Source organism: Zalophus californianus, chromosome 7 (genome assembly GCF_009762305.2).
Source record: "Zalophus californianus isolate mZalCal1 chromosome 7, mZalCal1.pri.v2, whole genome shotgun sequence".
NCBI classification, from domain to species: Eukaryota; Metazoa; Chordata; class Mammalia; order Carnivora; family Otariidae; genus Zalophus; species Zalophus californianus.
In genome coordinates this window covers 88648739-88654490 of record NC_045601.1, presented here as the reverse complement: position 1 = coordinate 88654490, position 5752 = coordinate 88648739, and the positions used below count along the sequence as shown (strand labels likewise).

The 5752-nt window shown below is 34.7% G+C and overlaps 1 pseudogene; it reads left to right on the top strand.

Annotated features, from left to right (window-relative positions):
* Positions 1–3079: 3079 nt before the first annotated feature.
* LOC113927929 lies at positions 3080–4016 on the top strand (annotated as a pseudogene).
* Positions 4017–5752: the final 1736 nt, after the last annotated feature.

Below are 5752 nucleotides of genomic sequence, written 5' to 3'. Positions count from 1 at the left end.
GCCACATCCAGGTGCCCCAAAATTCAATGATTTTTTATCAGTTATTTAATTGATGTAAAGTTTGGATTTAGTTTATTTTTTGATCCCAAGAAAATATTATAAAAATGGCTCTGTTGTCTATAAGAATATTCTCCCCTTTTTGGAAACACTGTCACTTTTTTTTTTTTTTTTAACCAGGCTTCTCTACTTGTGTGAACTCCCAATCTTGTGAACTATTACTGGCATTGTCTGTCTTACAGAGAAGAGAGAGATGGTAAAATAAATGAGTTATGAGTTTGAAATGAGTTATTTCTTGGTTCAGTGACTACATGTGTACTATTTAGAGCAGAAGAAACAATCAGAATCTACAGAATGCCACTGAATAAAGCATAATTTACCTCATTCTTCCGTAATAAAGTCTGGGATAGAAATGCTCACAGTGTCCATTTCTTCACTTGGTAGAAATGTAAAGTATATTGGAGATAGCTTAGAACAAAATGAAAACACACATGTCTGCTCTTGTAATAAAAGTTTGGAAATCCTACTTAAGGTCTATAATTTTAATCCACATCATAAAAGAATTGAAACTAAATAGAATTGCAATGAGTCTATGACTTGTTTGTTTCTCTTTCTTAATATTTCCTTTTGACTTAATTAATTTAATTAAGTCTGATTTAGTTTTTCTTTTTTTCTAAGTTTGGTGCTTTGAAATACTGTTTAAAAAGTTTTGCCAATGCTGAATTCACAAAGATATTCTCATATGTTGTCTAGAAGATTTATTGTTTCAACTGTCACATTTATATTTATATCCCTTTGAATTTTATATGAGGTACAGAAAAAAATTCATTATTATTTTTATAAATACATATATCCAATAGACCCAGGGCAGTTTAATGAAAAGTCTACGTCTTTACACTTTAGGGCATAATGTTTTATATAATTATGTGACTGTAAATTTGTGCATTTATTTCTGAACTTTCCATTCTGTACCATTTGTCCCTTTTCTACACTTGCATTCTTCTCCCACTCTTCTACACAGGTATCTTACACTTTTAGAAAGTTTACATTACATCACTTCACCTTTATGAAAGACCTTAGCATCTGTTTTTGCTAAATGAAAGAAATCCAAAGAGAATTTTCACTTTCATGAAAAAAGCTGAAAAGCCAAAAGGGTTCAGTGTTTGTTTTTCAGTGAGCCCTTACAGAGGTAGCATGCACCCAGAGCAGAGTGGCCCCACCAAGCTCCTTCCTCTGGATTACACTCAGCATTTCAGCATCAAGCAACCTTAGCTTTGAACTGTGTCTGTGAGCATCTGTGCTTCATCTCCATTTATTGTGTGTATCCCTCAGGAACATGTGTCCTAAAGTCCTGGGAATGCTCAAAAATTGCCCATATAAATTAATGATAATTGCTTCTTTGCCATTTTGGCTTATGAAAGGTTTCATAGGAATGCTCTATTTTTAGATGGTAGGGGATACCTATATTTTCATAATTCCATCTTACATACTTTACTACTTCCTGAAGAGCCTTGCTCAGTTTTTTTTTTTTTTTTTCCTGTTGGTTGCATTTATTTTCATTTTTAGAGCAGTTATGCCGGAAAAATATCTTAGTTTTTCTTGTAGAGAAATATCTTTTTTTATAAATCTTGTAGAGAATATTTTTATATAGACATTGCTTTCAGATTTTTTTAGTGAATTTAAAATTTCAGATTGACATTTGTTTTCACTCAATCTTTTAAAGTATTTTTCTATGATATTCTGCTTTTATTCTTTATTGTGAGTGATTCATTTTCAGTTTGTTGCTTGTTCCTTTGAAGTTAAGCTGTGGACCCACCAATGCCAACTGCTTTTAATATATTCTCATATTTCACTTTCAGGATTTTTACTGTCTCATGCCTACATTTGTTTTTTTATATCTCCCTTAGAGAGATTGAGAATACTCATCCCAAATTGCCCTTAGCCTTGTTTGCTTGAAGGTAGAGGATTCACATCAGGAAAGGCAAGTTGAGAAAACCAAGGGCTAGTGTCTCTGCCCAGTACCCTACTTGTAACACATGATGTCACTTGAGAGAAGTGGGCCATTACCTTATCCCCAACTCCAAAGCAGTGGTATAGATGTTTTGCTCAGGTGGAGATGTAGATCTTAAGAAGAGAGAGATCAGTTGCTGTCTCTAAGTGGACTGACTTTAATTCTTAAAGAACTAAAGGAAATTAAAGTCTAAGGTCACCATTGAAAGCAATGGGGATTTTGGTTATAAGCAATTAAGAGGCAGAAAGCTCCATGATAGTAAAAAGTGAAAATATAGAAGAACTAGAATTTTAGCAGAGAGAATCAGGAAAATAAGCAGCTAAAAAGAGTCTTCCTGGGGGTCAGAACAAGGCTCAAAGACAGGCCTCAAAGATTACCCATGCAAAAGTTAATTGGGTCAGATTATGGAACAATTTATGTCTCAGGACTTTGTCAAAGCAGTAATCAAAAAGAGCAATCAGCTGGCAATTTGAGGGCTAAGAGCTGAGTGTAATGTCAATAAAAGCAAATCAGCTAAAAGCTTAACAGATCAGATCAGGGAAAGAGAATGTCAAAGAGAACCCTGCAAAAAGCAACACCACCCTATGTTGATTGTGACAATATATGAGAATGCACTGCGGAAAGCTGAACATTTCAGCAGAGATAGACTTCACTGAATTAACCCATCAATAAAGCAAATAACGTGAAGAGCAACAAGAAGCTCCAGAGGAGGGTGGGGATTAGTATGCAGAATTACTAAAAGTTATTCTCTGAAATGAAAAAAAGTCACACATGCAGGGAAAAAAAAATAAAAGTATGCAACAAAAACTGCCTCTGAAAGAATTCAAATGTCAGAATAAACAGTTATTATAAAGAACTAAGGGAAATGTGTTTACAACAGTAAGGAATATATATCAACTATTGTCTTATAATAGAGACTACCAGTAAAGAAATAAAAAAAATATTAAAAAATAAGTGGAAATTCTGAAGTTTAAAAGTTTAATAGTCAAGATACATTCATTAGATTACTCTTTTTCTGCCCATGGATGCTGCTGAGTAAGCATCATTAAAGTCTTCCTTCCCACCACCATTATGTCTAAGGCAGAGTCTCCCAAAGAGCTTGAATAGCTACAGGAGTTCTTCATTAGAGGTTTGAGCTATGAAACAGCCAATGAGAGTATGAGCAATAGAGAATGGTCACAGACTGGGTAGTAATGAGAGATCCAAACACCAAGTGCTTCAGAGGTTTTGGGTTTGCGTGTATGCCACTTGTAGAGGAGGTGGATGAAGCCATGAATTCAAGGCCACACAAGGTGGTTGGAAGAGTTGTGGAACCACAAAGGGCTGTCTCAAGAGAAGATTCTCAAAGATCTGGTGCCCACTTAACTGAAAAAGATTTTTGTTGGTGGCATTAAAAAAGACCACGAAGAACATTTTCTAAGAGATTAGTATATTATGGAAAAATTGAAGTGATTGAAGTTATGATTGACTGATGCAGTGGCAAGAAGAGAGGCTTTGCTTTTGTAGTGTTTGATGACAACTTTGTAGACAAGATTGTCATTCAAAAATACCATACTGTGAATGACCCCAACTGCGAAGTAAGGAAAGCCCTATCTAAGCAAGAGATGGCTAGTCCTTCATCCTGCCAAAAAGGTTGATGTGGTTCTGGAAACTTTGGTGGTCGTGGAGGTGGTTTTGGTGGGAATGACAACTTTGGTCATGGAGGAAACTTCAGTGGATGAGGTGACTCTGGTGGCAGTTGAGGTGGTGGTAGATACAGTGGCAGTGGAGATGGCTATAATGGATTTGGTAATGTTGGAAGTAATTTTGGAGGTGGCAGAACCTATAATGATTTTGGCAATTACAACAATCAATCTTCAAATTTGGGGACCATGAAACAAGAAATTTTGGAGGCTGAAGCTCTGGCCCCTATGGTAGTGGAGGCCAATACTTTGCCAAACCATGAAACCAAGGTGGCTATGGCAGTTCCAGCACTAGCAGTAGCTATGGCGGTGGAAGAAGGCTTTAATTACTGCCAGGAAACAAAGTTTAGCAGGAGAGAAGAGCCAGAGGAGTGACAGGGAAGCTACAGGTTACAACAAATTCGTGAGCTCAGCCAAGCACAGTGATGGCAGAGCCTAGCTCTACAAAGAAGACATGTTTCAGACAATACTCATATGTATGGGCAAAAACTCGAGAACTGTATTTCTGACTAATTGTATAACAGGTTATTTTAATTTCTGTTCTGTGGAAAGTGCAAAGCATCCCAACAAAGGGTTTTAACGTAGTTTTGTTTTGTTTTGTTTTTGTTTTGTTTGCACCCATGCTGTTGATTGCTAAATGTGATGGTCTGATCATGACACTGAATAAATGTGTCTTTAAAAAAAGTTTAATAGTCAAGAAGAAAAATTCACTGAATAGGCTCAATAGTAGATTTGAACTGGAAGAGAAAAATATTGACATACTGTTAGAGATTATGCAATCTCTAAGAATTCTCTCTAAGAAAGAGAAAGGGAAAGAAAAATAAAGAGAACTTTATAGAGGTATGGGACATCACTAAGTGTACTAGCATATTCCTTATGGGAGTATCAGAAAGAGAGGAGAGAGAGAAAGGATCAGAAGAATATTTGAAGCTATGATGGCTTAAAATTAATTTGATGAAAAATAATGTCTGTATATAAAAAGCTCAATAAACTCTAAGTAAGAATAAATTGGATGAAAGAAGTAGAGTTGTAAATGAAAAAACCATAAATAATTGTTGAAAGAGATTAAAAAAGACAACTAAATTGAATGACAATCTATGTTATGGATTAGGAGGGTGCTTTAATGCTAATAAAATGATGACATGTTCCAATCTACTCTGGAGATTCAATGCAATCCCTATCAAAATCCCAGATATTTTTTGTTTTTGTTTTTGCTTTTTTTTTTTTTTTTTGCAGATATTATCAAACTAGTAAAATTAGTATGGAAATTCAAGGGATCCAGTACGGTCAAAATAATCTTGAAAAAAAGGAGAACAAAGTTGGAGGACTCACATTTCCTGATTTCAAAACTTAGTACAAAGCTATGGTAATCAAGCCAGTGGGGTAATGGAATTGGGCTAGACTTATGGGTCTGTAAAATAAAATTGAGAGTGCAGAAAGAAGCCCTAAAGCTTATGATCAATTGATTATCAACAAGAGTGTTATACTGTCAGGACACATCTGGATTATTGTTTTCAATTTAGGCATATCAATATAAATTGACATAAATGTCCAGATTGTTTCTGGGTAAGGGATCATGCATCCAGAGAAAAATCATGAAGCATCTGTAAACCTAATTATATAAAATGGCTGTAGAAGATGAAGTTGTGAAGTTTGGCCTAAAGAAAAAAATATGTAAAAGTTTTGGGAAAGCTTTCTTTAAGTATAAGAAATTTCACTGGATTTTATCTTTAATTGCATGTAAAAATAGTAGAACAAACAAGCATCCATTTGTAAAGATACATTTTAAGCTTAAAAAGTGTTACAAGATGAAAGACACTATCAGGAGAATGTTCAAGAAGAGTCTGATTGAAAAGCTGCCATGGATACTATAGAAGATGTATTTATATAAAATGAAAGTCTACACTATATCTTCATGCCTTCCTAGTATGAATGTCAATGACTTTATCATTCAAGTGTCTTTTTATAGCTATATCTTTATTGGTAAATAAGAACTTTGAACTAGAGTTTTATAAAGCTAGACTATTATGAGGAAGAATGTGTTTGTGCTTTCAATTTAGGA